The sequence below is a fragment of the Salvelinus alpinus genome, chromosome 29 (genome assembly GCF_045679555.1).
Source record: "Salvelinus alpinus chromosome 29, SLU_Salpinus.1, whole genome shotgun sequence".
NCBI lineage: Eukaryota > Metazoa > Chordata > Actinopteri > Salmoniformes > Salmonidae > Salvelinus > Salvelinus alpinus.
This window is the reverse complement of record NC_092114.1, coordinates 2,172,210-2,190,176: the sequence shown is the minus strand read 5'-3', so window position 1 is coordinate 2,190,176 and position 17,967 is coordinate 2,172,210.

The window sequence follows — 17,967 nt, the reverse complement described above, 5'->3', positions numbered from 1 at the left end:
TCAATTGTTCCATGAACAATCACCCATATTAGCAAAGTTATTTCATTTAAAACGTCACATTTCTCTAGTATGGGCTACTTATCGTAATGATGGATATCAGTAAAATGCCTGCAATGTTACCGGTATGGTCGGTGTCTACAATGCTTTTTTTAATCTTTCCAGCTCCACCCTGTTAATAATTTATCATAGCTAGGTATCCATTGCAGTTGGATTGCTGTATCATACCATACCTGACCATATCCTATCCCACCATACCATACCATATATTCTACCATACCCTACAATACCATATCCTACAATACCATATCCTACCATACCCTACAATACCATATATCCTACCATACCATATCCTACCCTACCATACCCGACAATACCATATCCTACCATACCCTACCCTACCCTACAATACCATATCCTACCAAACTCCACCATACTCTACAATACCATACACTACCACACCCTACAATACCATATCCTACCCTACTCTACCATACCCTACCCTACCCTACCATACAATACCATGCCATATCCTACCATACCCTACAAATTCCCTTATCCTACCATATATCCTACCCTTCCCTACCATACCCTACCCTATCCTACAATACCATACTATACCATATCTATCCTACCCTATCCTACAATACCATACGATACCATATCCTATTCTACCCTACCCTATCCTACAATACCATACCATATCCTATCCTACCCTACAATACCATACCATATCATACCATATCCTACCCTATCCTACAATACCTGACCATATCCTATCCCACCATACCATACCATATATTCTACCATACCCTACAATACCATATCCTACAATACCAAATCCTACCATACCCTACAATACCATATATCCTACCATACCATATCCTACCCTACCATACCCGACAATACCATATCCTACCATACCCTACCCTACCCTACAATACCATATCCTACCAAACTCCACCATACTCTACAATACCATACACTACCACACCCTACAATACCATATCCTACCCTACTATACCATACCATACCCTACCCTACCATACAATACCATGCCATATCCTACCATACCCTACAAATTCCCTTATCCTACCATATATCCTACCCTTCCCTACCATACCCTACCCTATCCTACAATACCATACTATACCATATCTATCCTACCCTATCCTACAATACCATACGATACGATACCATATCCTATTCTACCCTATCCTACAATACCATACCATATCCTATCCTACCCTACAATACCATACCATATCATACCATATCCTACCCTATCCTACAATACCATACCATATCCTATCCTACAATACCATACTATACCATATCCTATCCTACCAACCATACCATATCCTATCCTACCCTACCATACTATTCCATATCATATCCTATCCTACCATACCATACTATACCATATCATATCCTATCCTACCATACCATACTATACCATATCCTATCCTACCCTATCCTACTATACCATATCCTATCCTACCCTACCCTACAATACCATATCCTACCATATCATACAATACCCTATCCTACCATACCCAACCCTACCCTAGAGTACCATACCCTACAATACAATATCATATATCCTACCCTACCATATAATATCCTACTATACCCTACCAAACCATATCTTCCTATACCCTACCATAACATAGCCTACCAAACAGTACTCTACCATAATATACCCTACCAACCATATATTCCTATACTCTACCATAACATACCCTACCAAACAGTACTCTACCATAATATACCCTACCAAACCATATCTTCCTATACCCTACCATAACATACCCTACCAAACAGTACTCTACCATAATATACCCTACCAAACCCTATCTTCCTATACCCTACCATAACATAGCCTACCAAACAGTACTCTACCATAATATACCCTACCAAACCATATCTTCCTATACCCTACCATAACATAGCCTACCAAACAGTACTCTACCATACCATATCCTACCAAACCATATCTTCCTATACCCTACCATAATATACCCTACCAAACCATATCTTCCTATACCTCTGAATGGACAATGTAAGATCCCCCTTCACTCCCTGGTGTGACGCTGCTTCCAAACTCAGCTCCAGCCAAGCAAGCACAGCGACATCCACCACACTACTACTGCCAGTCTAAGGACGTGTGGGCAGCATGTAAACAGATCATAATACATGGAAATAGTCAATTCATAGAAAACCATTCCTCCCTCCCAAGCATCTGCCGTTGTTCACTTTCTAATGAGTCATTAGCCAGTTGAACATGGGTTATGTTTACTACCCTGGCAGAATATGGTCAACAACATTTACAGATGTAGGATCTTCACATGGGTTATGTTTAGTACCCTGGCAGAATATGGTCAACAACATTTACAGATGTAGGATCTTCATTTGAACCAGTTTGCTACAGAAATAAATTAATCCTGCAGCGGCAACAAGAAATGTGAATTATAATGTGGATTATAATGATTGGAAATGTTGTGGAGAAGACTTGACAGACATGCAGTATTCAGGCAGTGAGCCTAACCATCTGTCTTTATCCAATATTACATTACAAATCAGCACATCACTGGACTGCGTTGTTCTTCTAGGAGTGGTGATTGGGGGAACGATCAGTCCACTACATATCTGTCCCTCAGCCATCCCATGACCACTCAGAACTGCAGCCTGACTACCAGAAGCATCAGTCAGAGATGCTGAGGCTATAGTCCTGTGCTCTGTGTCAGGTTTAGACACTGAAGGCCATGCAGTGTACCGGTCTGCTGGTGATTCAACAGTAGGCGACACTGCCAATGGCTTTATAAACCAAGAAGGAACATCAGTGTGTGTAGGCATATCCATATATTTATATATCTAGGCCTGTCTTACTGCTAAGTGAGACTGCTCTACAACAGTGTTTTCTCAACCCTCCATCTCGATCTGTGTACAGTCCCTCATATCTTGTTTGTTGCGGACAGCTACTAGGCTATCCGCAGCACTACAGATAGCACTACAGTGCCAATTTACTCTTGACCCTATTGTACAGACCCTGTAGCCCTGACCGCGGTTACCACGGGAACCAGGAGACGTCATGTGACACGATGAGCCTGGTGCATGCTTCTCTGTGGGTTTCTATCCGTTTCAAATCTCAATGAACGCAGCACTATGCATATAGAGGCATAGACTATAACGCTATCTAAGAGAAGAAAAAAAACTCACTTTTTAAAATAATGTATTTCTTTCTCATTTATTTTATATCCTGAATTACTTGTGTAAATGCTTATATTGTCTATATTTATTAATTCATGTGACTTGTGTTTTCTAACAAAACTATGTCTTATTTCTTTATGAATAATATTAAAGTGATTTTACCAAAATATGATCTGATGTTTGAGACTGGGTTGATAATATACACCACAGTGGAGAACAATACATGTTATTTCAGGAACATACTTTAGGAAACTACACCTTCCGCAGGGACGTGGTCTGACTCCTCACCTTCTGCAGGGATCGAGGTACGTGGTCTGACTCCTCACCTTCTGCAGGGATCGTGGTCTGACTCCTCACCTTCTGCAGGGATCGAAGTACGTGGTCTGACTCCTCACCTTCTGCAGGGATCGTGGTCTGACTCCTCACCTTCTGCAGGGATCGAGGTACGTGGTCTGACTCCTCACCTTCCGCAGTGATCGAGGTCTGACTCCTCACCTTCTGCAGGGATCGAGGTACGTGGTCTGACTCCTCACCTTCTGCAGGGATCGTGGTCTGACTCCTCACCTTCTGCAGGGATCGAGGTACGTGGTCTGACTCCTCACCTTCTGCAGGGATCGAGGTACGTGGTCTGACTCCTCACCTTCTGCAGGGATCGAGGTACGTGGTCTGACTCCTCACCTTCTGTAGTGATCGAGGTACGTGGTCTGACTCCTCACCTTCTGCAGGGATCGAGGTACATGGTCTGACTCCTCACCTTCTGCAGGGATCGAGGTACGTGGTCTGACTCCTCACCTTCTGCAGGGATCGAGGTACGTGGTCTGACTCCTCACCTTCTGCAGGGATCGAGGTACGTGGTCTGACTCCTCACCTTCTGCAGGGATCGAGGTACGTGGTCTGACTCCTCACCTTCTGCAGGGATCGAGGTACGTGGTCTGACTCATCACCTTCTGCAGGGATCGAGGTACGTGGTCTGACTCCTCACCTTCTGCAGGGATCGAGGTACGTGGTCTGACTCCTCACCTTCTGTAGTGATCGAGGTACGTGGTCTGACTCCTCACCTTCCGCAGGGATCGAGGTACGTGGTCTGACTCCTCACCTTCTGCAGGGATCGAGGTACGTGGTCTGACTCCTCACCTTCTGCAGGGATCGAGGTACGTGGTCTGACTCTTCACCTTCCGCAGGGATCGAGGTACTTGGTCTGACTCCTCACCTTCTGCAGGGATCGAGGTACGTGGTCTGACTCCTCACCTTCTGCAGGGATCGAGGTACGTGGTCTGACTCCTCACCTTCTGCAGGGATCGAGGTACGTGGTCTGACTCCTCACCTTCTGCAGGGATCGAGGTACGTGGTCTGACTCCTCACCTTCTGTAGTGATCGAGGTACGTGGTCTGACTCCCCACCTTCTGCAGGGATCGAGGTACGTGGTCTGACTCCTCACCTTCCACAGGGATCGAGGTACTTGGTCTGACTCCTCACCTTCTGCAGGGATCGAGGTACGTGGTCTGACTCCTCACCTTCTGCAGGGATCGAGGTACAGTGGGGAGAACAAGTATTTGATACACTGCCGATTTTGCAGGTTTTCCTACTTACAAAGCATGTAGAGGTCTGTAATTTTTATCATAGACACTTCAACTGTGAGAGACGGAATCTAAAAACTCCAGAAAAGTAGTAATTAAGTAATTAATTTGTCCAACACTGGAACTCAAGTCAAGGTAAGGGGTTTATTACGGATCCCCATTAGTTCCTGCCAAGTCAGCAGCTACTCTTCCTGGGGATTAGTATGAATTCCCATTCATTCCTGCCAAGACAGCAGCTACACCCCTTCCTGGGGTCCAGCAACATTAAAGCAGTTATATACAGTGTTAAGAAAAAATTATGTGAACCCTTTGGAATTACCTGGATTTCAGCATAAATTGGTCAAATTTGATATGATCTTTATCTAAGTCACAACAATAGACAAACATAGTGTCCTTGAACTAATAACACTAATTATTGCATTTTTCTTGCATTCAATTTATGACCAATTTATGCAGAAATCCAGTTATTTCCAAAGGGTTCGCATACTTTTTCTTGCCAAGGTACAATTTAAAATATTACATGACATTACATTTCATAACACTTTTCACAACACATTAAACTACTCTACTACCACATATCTACAATACAACATCCATGTGTACGTGTGTGTAGAGTGCGTGGTCTATTATTATTCTGGCCAGGTCTATTATAATACAGGTCAGGTCTACAGGCCAGGTCTAGTATAATACATGCCAGGTCTAGTATAATTCAGGCCAGGTCTATTATAATACAGACCAGGTCTATTTTAATACAGGCAATGTCTATTATAATACAGGCCAGGTCTATAATTACACAGACCAGTTCTAATATAATTCAGGCCATGTCAAATATAATACAGACCAGGTCTATTAAAATACAGGCCATGTCTATTATTATATAGGCCAGGTCTATTATAATACAGGCCAGGTCTATAATAATACAGACTAGGTATATTATAATACAGGCCAGGTCTATTATAATACAGGCCAGGTCTATTATAATACTGGCCAGGTCTATTATAATACAGAACAGGTCTACAGTTTAGGTCTATTATAATACATGCCAGGTCTATTATTAAACAGGACAGGTCTACAGGCCAGATCTAGTATAATACAGGCCATGTTTATTTTTAAACAGGCCAGGTCTACAGGCCCATTCTAGTATAATACAGGCCAGGTCTATTATAATAAAGGCCATGTCAATTAAAATGCAGGCCAGGTCTATTATAATACAGACCAGTTCTATTATAATACAGACCAGGTCTGTTAAAATACAGGCCAGGTCTACAGGCCAGGTATATTATTATACAGGCCAGGTATATTATAATACAGGCCAGGTCTAATATTATACAGGCAAGTTCTAGTATAATATAGGCCGGGTCTAATATAATACAGGCCAGGTCTTTTATAATACAGGCCAGGTCTATTATAATACAGGCCAGGTCTATTATAATACAGGCCAGGTCTATTATTTTTCTGGCCAGGTCTATTGTAATACAGAACAGGTCTACAGGTCAGGTCTATTATTACACAGACCAGGTATATTATAATACAGGCCAGGTCTATTTTAATACAGGCAATGTCTATTATAATACAGGTCAGGTCTATTATTACACAGACCAGTTCTAATATAATTCAGGCCATGTCTAATATAATACAGACCAGGTCTATTAAAATACAGGCCAGGTCTATTATAATACAGGCCAGGTATATTATAATACAGGTCAGATCTAATATAATACAGGCCAGGTCTATTATAATACAGGCCAGGTATATTATAATAAATATCAGGTCTATTAAAATGCAGGCCAGGTCTATTATTATACAGGCTAGGTCTACAGGCCAGGTCTAGTATAATACAGGCCAGGATTATTATAAAACAGGCCAGGTCTACAGGTAAGGTCTAGTATAATACAGGCCAGGTCTATTATAATTCAGACCAGGTATGTTATAATACAGGAAAGGTCCATTATAATACAGACCTGGTCGACAAGTCAGGTCTAGCATAATACTGGCCAGGTCTATTATAATACTGACCAGGTATATTATAATACAAACCATGTCTATTATAATACATGCCAGGTCAGTTATAATACAGGTTAGGTCTGTTATAATACAGGTTAGGTCTATTATAATACAGGCCAGGTCTAGATGCCAGGTCTACAGGCCAGGTATATTATAATACAGGCCAGTTCTACAGGCCAGGTCTAGTATAATACAGGTCAGGTCCTATTATAATACAGACCATGACAATTATAATACAGGCCAGGTCTATAATAGTACAGGCCAGGACTATTATAATACAGACCAGGTCTGTTAAAATACAGGCCAGGTCTACAGGCCAGGTATATTATTATACAGGCCAGGTATATTATAATACAGCCCAGGACTATTATAATACAGGCCAGGTCTAATATTATAAAGGCCAGTTCTAGTATAATATAGGCCGGGTCTAATATAATACAGGCCAGGTCTTTTATAATACAGGCCAGGTCTATTATAATACAGGCCAGGTCTATTATAATACAGGCCAGGTCTATTATAATACAGGCCAGGTCTATTATAATACAGGCCAGGTCTATTATTTTTCTGGCCAGGTCTATTGTAATACAGAACAGGTCTACAGGTCAGGTCTATTATTACACAGACCAGGTATATTATAATACAGGCCAGGTCTATTTTAATACAGGCAAGGTCTATTATAATACAGGTCAGGTCTATTATTACACAGACCAGTTCTAATATAATTCAGGCCATGTCTAATATAATACAGACCAGGTCTATTAAAATACAGGCCATGTCTATTATTATATAGGACAGGTCTATTATAATACAGGCCAGGTCTATAATAATACAGACTAGGTATATTATAATACAGGTCATGTCTATTATAATACATGCCAGGTCTATTATAATACAGGCCAGGTCTATTATGATACAGGCCAGGTCTATTATAATACAGACCAGGTCTATTATAATACAGACCAGGTATATTATAATACAGGTCATGTCTATTATAATACAGGCCAGGTCTATTATAATACAGGCCAGGTCAATTATGATACAGGCCAGGTCTATTATAATACTGGCCAGGTCTATTTTATTACAGAACAGGTCTACAGTTCAGGTCTATTATAATACATGCCAGGTCTATTATTAAACAGGACAGGTCTACAGGCCAGATCTAGTATAATACAGGCCATGTTTATTTTTAAACAGGCCAGGTCTACAGGCCCATTCTAGTATAATACAGGCCAGGACTATTATAATACAGACCAGTTCTATTATAATACAGGCCAGGTCTATTATTATACAGGCCAGGTCTATTATAATACAGGCCAGGTCTATTAAATTACAGGCCAGGTCTATTATAATACAGGCCAGGTATATTATAATATAGGCCAGGTCTATTATAATACAGACCATGTCTATTATAATACAAACCATGTCTATTATAATACATGCCAGGTCTACAGGCCAGGTCTAGTATAATACAGGCCAGGTCTACAGGCCCTGTGTATTATAAAACAGGCCAGGGCTATTATAATACAGGCCAGGTCTATTATAACACAGACAAGGTCTATTAAACTACAGGCCATGTCTTTTATAATACAGGCCAGGTCTATTATAATACAGGCCAGGTCTATTATAATACAGGCCTGGTCGACTTTTATACAGGCCAGGTCTATTATAATACAGACCAGATATATTACAATACAGGCCAGGTCTTTTATAATACAGGCCAGGTCTATTATTATACAGGCTAGGTCTATTATTACACAGGCCAGGTCTACAGGCCAAGTCTAGTATAATACAGGCAGGTCTATTATTATACAGACCAGGTCTTCTATAATACAGGCCAGGTCTATTATAATACAGGCCAGGTATATTATAATACAGGCCAGGTCTATTATAATACAGACCATGTATATTATAATACAGGCCTGGTCTATTATTATACAGGCCAGTTCTATTATAATACAGTCCAGGTCTATTATAATACAGACCAGGTCTATTATTATACAGGCGAGTTCGAGTATAATACAGGCCAGATCTATTATAATACAGGCCAGGTCTACAGGCCAGGTCTATTATAATACAGGCCAGGTCTGTTATAATACAGACCATGTATATTATAATACAGGCCTGGTCTATTATAATACAGGCCTGGTCTATTATAATACCGGCCGGGTCAACAGGCCATAACTATTATAATACAGGCCAGGCCTATTATAATACAGACCAGGTCTATTATTATACAGGCCAGTTCTAGTATAATACAGACCAGGTCTATTATAATACAGGCCAAGTCTATTATTATACAGGCCAGTTCTAGTATAATACAGGCCAGGCCTATTATAATACAGACCAGGTATATTATTATACAGGCCAGTTCTAGTATAATACAGTCCAGGTCTATTATAATACAGGCCAGGTCTATTATACAGGCCAGGTCTATCATAATACAGGCCAGGTATATTATTATACAGGCCAGTTCTAGTATAATACAGGCCAGGTCTATTACAATACAGACCAGGTATATTACAATACAGGTCAGGTCTATTATAATACAGAAAAAGATCTATTATAATATAGACCACGTCTATAATTATATTGGAAAGGTATATTATAATACAGGCCTCGGTCTATTATAATACAGGCCAGGTCTATTATTATACAGGCTAGGTCTATTATTACACAGGCCAGGTCCACAGGCCAGATCTATTATAATAAAGGCCAGGTCTATTATAATACAGACCAGGAATATTATAATACAGGCCTGGTCTATTATTATACAGGCCAGTTATATTATACTTCAGGCCAGTTATATTATACTTCAGGCCAGGTTTATTATAATACAGATCAGGTATATTACAACACAGGTCAGGTATATTATAATACAGGCCAGGTCAATTTTTATAAAGGCTAGGTCTATTTTTACACAGGCCAGGTCTACAGGCCAGGTCTAGTATAATACAGGCAGGTCTATTACAATACAGACCATGTCTTCTATAATACAGGCCAGGTCTATTATAATACAGGACAGGTCTATTATAATACAGGCCAGGTCTATTATTATACAGGCCAGTTCTAGTATAATAAAGGCCAGGTCTATTGTAATACAGCCCATGTCTATTATTATACAGGCCAGTTCTAGTATAATACAGGCCAGGTCTTCTATAATACAGGCCAGGTCTATTATAATACAGACCAGGTCTATTATTATACAGGCCAAATATATTATAATACAGGCCAGGTCTTTTATAATACAGGACAGGGCTATTATAATACCGACAAGTTCTACCGACCACGTCTAGTATAATACAGGTCAGGTCTATTATAATACAGACCAGGTGTAGTATAATACAGGCCAGGTGTAGTATAATACAGGCCAGTTCTATTATAAAACAGGCCAGGTCTATTATAATACAGAGCAGGTATATTATAATACAGGCCAGGTCTATTATATTTCAGGCCAGGTCATTATAATACAGGTTAGGTCTATTATAATACAGGCCAGCTATACAGGCCAGGTCTACAGGCCAGGTCTAGTATAATACAGGTCAGGACCTATTATAATACAGACCAGGACAATTATAATACAAGCCAGGTCTATAATAGTACAGGCCATGTCTATTATAATACAGGACAGGTCTATTATAATACAGTTCAGGTCTATTATAACACAGACCAGGTCTATTATAATACAGACCAGATCTATTATAATACAGGACAGGTCTATTATAATACAGGCCAGGTCTACAGGCCAGATCTTTTATAATACAGGCCAGGTCTATTATAATACAGACCAGGTCTATTATTATACAGGCCAGTTCTAGTATAATATAGTCCAGGTCTATTATAATACAGACCAGGTCTATTACAATACAGACCAGGTATATTATAATACAGGTCAGGTCTATTATAATACAGAAAAAGGTCTATTATAATATAGACCACGTCAATAATTATATTGGAAAGGTATATTATAATACAGGCCTAGGTCTATTATAATACAGGCCAGGTCTATTATTATACAGGCTAGGTCTATTATTACACAGGCCAGGTCCACAGGCCAGATCTATTATAATAAAGGCCAGGTCTATTATAATACAGACCAGGAATATTATAATACAGGCCTGGTCTATTATTATACAGGCCAGTTATATTATACTTCAGGCCAGGTCTATTATAATACAGATCAGGTATATTACAACACAGGTCAGGTATATTATAATACAGGCCAGGTCAATTTTTATAAAGGCTAGGTCTATTTTTACACAGGCCAGGTCTACAGGCCAGGTCTAGTATAATACAGGCAGGTCTATTACAATACAGACCATGTCTTCTATAATACAGGCCAGGTCTATTATAATACAGGACAGGTCTATTATAATACAGGCCAGGTCTATTATTATACAGGCCAGTTCTAGTATAATAAAGGCCAGGTCTATTGTAATACAGGCCATGTCTATAATTATACAGGCCAGTTCTAGTATAATACAGGCCAGGTCTTCTATAATACAGGCCAGGTCTATTATAATACAGACCAGGTCTATTATAATACAGGACAGGGCTATTATAATACTGGCCAGTTCTACCGGCCACGTCTAGTATAATACAGGTCAGGTCTATTATAATACAGACCAGGTGTAGTATAATGCAGGCCAGGTCTAGTATAATACAGGCCAGTTCTATTATAAAACAGGCCAGGTCTATTATAATACAGAGCAGGTATATTATAATACAGGCCAGGTCTACAGGCCAGATCTATTATAATACAGGACATGTCTATTATAATACAGACCAGGTCTATTATTATACAGGCCAGTTCTAGTATAATACAGGACAGGTCTATTATAATACAGGCCAGGTCTATTATTATACAGGCCAGTTCTAGTATAATACAGGAAAGGGTCTATTATAATACAGGACAGGTCTATTATAATACAGGCCAGGTCTATTATAACACAGACAAGGTATATTATAATACAGGCCTTGTCTATTATTATACAGGCCAGTTATGTTATAATAAAGACCAGGTCTATTATAATACAGACCATGTCTATTATATTTCAGGCCAGGTCAATTATAATACAGGTTAGGTCTATTATAATACAGGCCAGCTATACAGGCCAGGTCTACAGGCCAGGTCTAGTATAATACAGGTCAGGACCTATTATAATACAGACCAGGACAATTATAATACAAGCCAGGTCTATAATAGTACAGGCCATGTCTATTATAATACAGGACAGGTCTATTATAATACAGTTCAGGTCTATTATAACACAGACCAGGTCTATTATAATACAGACCAGATCTATTATAATACAGGACAGGTCTATTATAATACAGGCCAGGTCTACAGGCCAGATCTTTTATAATACAGGCCAGGTCTATTATAATACAGACCAGGTCTATTATTATACAGGCCAGTTCTAGTATAATATAGTCCAGGTCTATTATAATACAGACCAGGTCTATTACAATACAGACCAGGTATATTATAATACAGGTCAGGTCTTTTATAATACAGAAAAAGGTCTATTATAATATAGACCACGTCAATAATTATATTGGAAAGGTATATTATAATACAGGCCTAGGTCTATTATATTACAGGTCAGGTCTACAGGCCAGGTCTATTATAATACAGACCATGTATATTATAATACAGTCCTGGTCTATTATTATACAGGCCAGTTCTATTATAATACAGTCCAGGTCTATTATAATACAGACCAGGTCTATTATTATACAGGCCAGTTTTAGTATAATACAGGCCAGGTCTATTATAATACAGGCCAGGTCTGTTATAATACAGACCATGTATATTATAATACAGGCCAGGTCTATTATAATACAGGCCTGGTCTATTATAATACCGGCCAGGTCTACAGGCCAGATCTATTATAATACAGGCCAGGCCTATTATAATACAGACCAGGTCTATTATTATACAGGCCAGTTCTAGTATAATACAGGCCAGGTCTATTATAATACAGGCCAGGTCTATTATTATACAGGCCAGTTCTAGTATAATACACGCCAGGCCTATTATAATACAGACCAGGTATATTATTATACAGGCCAGTTCAAGTATAATACAGGCCAGGTCTATTATAATACAGGCCAGGTCTATTATTATACAGGCCAGTTCTAGTATAATACAGGCCATGTCTATTATAATACAGGCCAGGGCTATTATAATACAGGCCAGCTCTACCGGCCACGTCTAGTATAATACAGGTCATGTCTATTATAATACAGACCAGGTATAGTATATTACAGGCCAGGTCTAGTATAATACAGGCCAGTTCTATTATAACACAGGTCCGGTCTATTACAACACAGGCCAGGTCTATTGTAATCCACACAATGTATACTATTATACAGGCCAGGTCTATTATAATACAGGCCAGGTCTATTATAATACAGGCCAGGTCTATTATTATACAGTCTAGGTCTACAGGCCACGTCTAGTATAATACAGGCCAGGTCTATTATTAAACAGGCCAGGTCTATTATAATACAGGCCAGGTATAGTATAATACTGGCCAGGTCTATTATAATACAAGCAAGGTCTCTTATAATACAGACAAGGTCTATTATAATACAGGCCTGGTCTACAGGCCAGGTCGAGCACAATACAGGCCAGGTCTATTATAGTACTGACCAGGTATATTATAATACAGGCCAGGTCTATTATAATACAGACCAGGTCTATTATGATACAGACCATGTCTATTGTAATACAGGCCAGGGCAATTATAATACAGGTTAGGTCTATTATAATACAGGCCAGGTCTAGAGGCCAGGTCTACAGGCCAGCTATATTATAATAAAGGCCAGTTCTACAGGCCAGGTCTAGTATAATACAGGTCAGGTCCTATTATAATTCATACCAGGACAATTATAATACAGGCCAGGTCTATAATAGTACAGGACTGGTTTATTATAATACAGGCCAGGTCTAGTATAATACAGCCCAGGTCTATTATTATACAGGCCAGTTCTAGTATAATACAGGCCAGGTCTATCATAATACAGGCCAGGTCTATTATTATACAGGCCAGTTCTAGTATAATACAGGCCAGGTCTATTACAATACAGACCAGGTATATTATAATACAGGTCAGGTCTATTATAATACAGCAAAATATCTATTATAATATAGACCACGTCTATAATTATATTGGAAAGGCATATTATAATACAGGCCTAGGTCTATTATAATACAGGCCAGGTCTATTATGATACAGGCTGGGTCTATTATTACACAGGCCAGGTCCACAGGCCAGATCTATTATAATACAGGCCAGGTCTATTATAATACAGGCCAGTTATATTATACTTCAGGCCAGGTCTATTATAATACAGATCAGGTATATTACAACACAGGTCAGGTATATTATAATACAGGCCAGGTCAATTATTATAAAGGCTAGGTCTATTTTTACACAGGCCAGGTCTACAGGCCAGGTCTAGTATAATACAGGCAGGTCTATTACAATACAGGCCAGGTCTTCTATAATACAGGCCATGTCTATTATAATACAGGCCAGGTCTATTATAATACAGGACAGGTCTATTATAATACAGGCCAGGTCTACAGGCCAGATCTATTATAATACAGGCCAGGTCTATTATTAATCAAGCCAGTTCTAGTATAATAAAGGCCAGGTCTATTATAATACAGGCCATGTCTATTATTATACAGGCCAGTTCTAGTATAATACAGGCCAGGTCTATTATAATACAGGCCAGGTCTATTACTATACAGACCAGGTCTATTATTATAGAGGCCAAATATATTATAATACAGGCCAGGTCTTTTATAATACAGGACAGGGCTATTATAATACAGGCCAGTTCTACCGTCCACGTCTAGTATAATACAGGTCAGGTCTATTATAATACAGACCAGGTGTAGTATAATACAGGCCAGGTCTAGTATAATACAGGCCAGTTCTATTATAAAACAGGCCAGGTCTATTATAATACAGAGCAGGTATATTATAATACAGGCCAGGTCTACAGGCCAGATCTATTATAATACAGGACATGTCTATTATAATACAGACCACTGCGCCACCCGGGAGATATGACCAGGTACTATGTAATACTCCCCCACATGTATACGATCAGACCAGGTACTATGTAATACTCCCCCACCTGTATCTGATCAGGTACTATGTAAAACCCCCACCTGTATCCGATCAGACCAGGTACTATATAATACTCCCCCACCTGTATCAGATCAGACCAGATACTAAATAATAGTCCCCCACCTGTATCCGATCAGACCAGGTACTATGTAATACTCCCTCACCTGTATCCGATCAGACCAGGTACTATGTAATACTCCCCCACCTGTATCCGATCAGACCCGGTACTATGTAATACTCCCCCACCTGTATCCGATCAGACCAGGTACAATGTAATACTCCCCCACCTGTGTCCGATCAGACCAGGTACTATGTAATACTCCCCCACCTGTATCCGATCAGACCAGGTACGATGTAATACTCCCCCACCTGTATCCGATCAGACCAGGCACTATGTAATACACCCCCACCTGTATCCGATCAGACAAGGTACTATGTGATACTTCCCCACCTGTATCCGATCAGACCAGGTACTATGTAATACTCTCACATGTATCTGATCAGACCAGGTACTATGTAATACTCCCTCACCTGTATCGGATCAGACCAGGTACCATGCAACAGTCCCCCACCTGTATCCGATCAGACTAGGTACTATGTAATACTCCCCCACCTGTATCCGATCAGACCAGGTACTTTGTAATAGACCCCCACCTGTATCCGATCAGACCAGGTACTATGTAATACTGCCCCACATGTATCCGATCAGACCAGGTACTATGCAATACTCCCCCACCTGTATCCGGTCAGACCAGGCACTATGTAATACTCCCCAACCTGTATCCGATCAGACCAGGTACTATGTTATACTGCCCCACATGTATCCGATCAGAACAGGTACTATGCAATACTCCCCCACCTGTATCCGGTCAGACCAGGCACTATGTAATACTCCCCCACCTGTATACGATCAGCCCAGGTACTATGTAATACTCCCCCACATGTATCAGACCATGTACTATGTAATACTCCCCCACCTGTATCCGATCAGACTAGGCACTATGCAATACTCCCCGACTTGTATCCGATTAGACCTGGTACTATGTAATACTCCCCCAGCTCTATCAGACCGGATACTATGTAATACTCCCCTGCCTGTATCCGATCAGACCAGGCACGATGTAATACACCCCCACCTGTATCCGATCAGACCAGGTACTATGTAATACTCCCCCACCTGTATCTGATCAGGTACTATGTAAAACCCCCACCTGTATCCGATCAGACCAGGTACTAAATAATACTCCCCCACCTGTATCAGATCAGACCAGATACTAAATAATAGTCCCCCACCTGTATCCGATCAGACCAGGTACTATGAAATACTCCCCCACCTGTATCCGATCAGACCAGGTACTATGTAACTCTCCCCCACCTGTATCCGATCAGACTAGGCACTATGCAATACTCCCCCGCCTGTATCCGATCTGACCAGGCACTATGTAATACACCCCCACCTGTATCCGATCAGACCAGGTACTATGTAATACTCCCCCACCTGTAACCGATCAGAATAGGTACTATGTAATACTCCCCCAGCTCTATCAGACCAGATACTATGTAATACTCCCCTGCCTGTATCCGATCAGACCAGGCACTATGTAATACTCCCCCACCTGTATCTGATCAGGTACTATGTAAAACCCCCACCTGTATCCGATCAGACCAGGTACTAAATAATACTCCCCCACCTGTATCAGATCAGACCAGATACTAAATAATAGTCCCCCACCTGTATCCGATCAGACCAGGTACTATGTAATACTCCCCCACCTGTATCAGTACAGGTACTATGTAAAACCCCCACCTGTATCCGATCAGACCAGGTACTATATAAAACTCCCCCACCTGTATCCTATCAGACCAGACACTAAATAATACTCCCACACCTGTATCCGATCAGACCAGGAACTATGTAATACTCCCCGACCCCTATCCGATCAGACCAGGTACTATGTAATACTCCCACATCTGTATCCGATCAGACCAGGAACTATGTAATACTCCCCGACCTGTGTCCGATCAGACCAGGTACTATGTAATACTCCCCCACCTGTATCCTATCAGACCAGGTACTATGTAATACTCCCCCACCTGTATCCGATCAGACCAGGTACTATGTAATACTCCCCATCTCTATCAGACCATGTACTATGTAATACTCCCCCACCTGTATCAGACCAGGTACTATGTAATACTCCCCCACCTGTATCAGACCAGGTGCTATGTAATACTCCCCAACCTGTATCAGACCAGGTACTATGTAATAGTCCCCCACCAGTATCCGATCAGACCAGGTACTATGTAATACTCCCCCACCTGTGTCCGATCAGACCAGGTACTATGCAATACTCCCCATCTCTATCAGGCCAGGTGCTATGTAATACTACCCCACCTGTATCAGACCAGGTACTATGTAATACTCCCCCACCTGTTTCCGATCAGACCAGGTACTATGAAATACAATGCCACCTGTATCCGATCAGACCACCTGCCAAATAATACTCCCCCACCTGTATCCGATCAGACCAGGTAATATGTAATACTCCCCCACCTGTATCCGAACAGACCAGCTACTATGTATTACTCCCCCACCTGTATCCGATCAGACCAGGTACTATGTGATACTTCCCCACCTGTATCCGATCAGACCAGGTACTATGTAATACTCTCACCTGTATCTGATCAGACCAGGTACTATTTAATACTCCCTCACCTGTATCTGATCAGACCAGGTACTATTTAATACTCCCTCACCTGTATCGGATCAGACCAGGTACCATGCAACAGTCCCCCACCTGTATCCGATCAGACTAGGTACTATGCAATACTCCCCCACCTGTATCCGATCAGACCAGGTACTATGTAATACTGCCCCACATGTATCCGATCAGACCAGGTACTATGCAATACTCCCCCACCTGTATCCGGTCAGACCAGGCACTATGTAATACTCCCCCACCTGTATACGATCAGACCAGGTACTATGTAATACTCCCCCACCTGTATCAGACCAGGTACTATGTAATACT